Source organism: Apaloderma vittatum, unplaced genomic scaffold (assembly GCF_000703405.1).
Source record: "Apaloderma vittatum isolate BGI_N311 unplaced genomic scaffold, ASM70340v1 scaffold29175, whole genome shotgun sequence".
Taxonomy (NCBI): Eukaryota; Metazoa; Chordata; class Aves; order Trogoniformes; family Trogonidae; genus Apaloderma; species Apaloderma vittatum.
In genome coordinates, this window is record NW_009717052.1 from 20848 (window position 1) to 21729 (window position 882).

The following is an 882-nucleotide window of genomic DNA, read 5'->3' on the forward strand; positions in this document are numbered from 1 at the left end:
CGGAACAGCTTCGCCCTCCCCAGCATGCTTTGATGCCATCTCCTCCCCAGCGAGCAGAGCTCTTGCGCGTAGAAACCCCCATGTTGTCTTTTTAGATGCCACATTCAAAGTCAGTCAGTGTTTTGCGGTGGGACGTGGATCATCAGGGCTTTGGCACTGGCTGCGACCAAGAAGTCAGTGCTGGGACAAGGTCACAGTGCCCTGGAGGAGACTGGCAGAGCACAGGAGCTGCGGGACCCCAAGGAGGGTGGTGTCACTGTGTAGGAACCCCCAGGCTCTGGCTGGGGAAGAAGTGGGACAGAGCTGGAGCGATCCAGCCCCTGAGCCCTGCCCGCGTGTGCTGCTGGGAGGTGATTTGCTCCGAGCCCCGCGGGTGCGCTGCACAAGTCATGAAAAGAGCAGTTAAGGAAGCACTGGTGGCGCTGAGCATGATGCTGTCGGGGCAGGGAGGAGATGGCAGAGGGTCAGGAACAAACGCTGAAGTCTCCTCCACTGAACAGCTGGTGTAACTTCAACGCGGGGAGGGGTTGCTGAGCACCCCCTTCTCTTGCAAAATTTCTTCCGAGCTTTTTTGGCGCAGAGGCGTCCCCACACCGCAGGGCAGAGCCTGGGCTCGGTCGGTGGTGTTTCGCCCTCCTCTCCCGCCGCGCCGCTCGTTCGAGTGTTTGCCACGTAGCTGTGTTGCTCTTCAGGCTTTACCTGCCGTCCGTGTCAATAAACTCATTTCCACAACGTTGTGGCTGCGTGTGTGACTCTGGGGCTGGGGAGAGGATCCAATTCCCTGGCTTTTGGCCCTGCCCATGGGTTTGCTGCAAAGAAGGCGGTTTGGTCGCCAGGAGCCTTTCATCCTCTGGCCAATTCTACAGTAGAGACTCCCCAAAT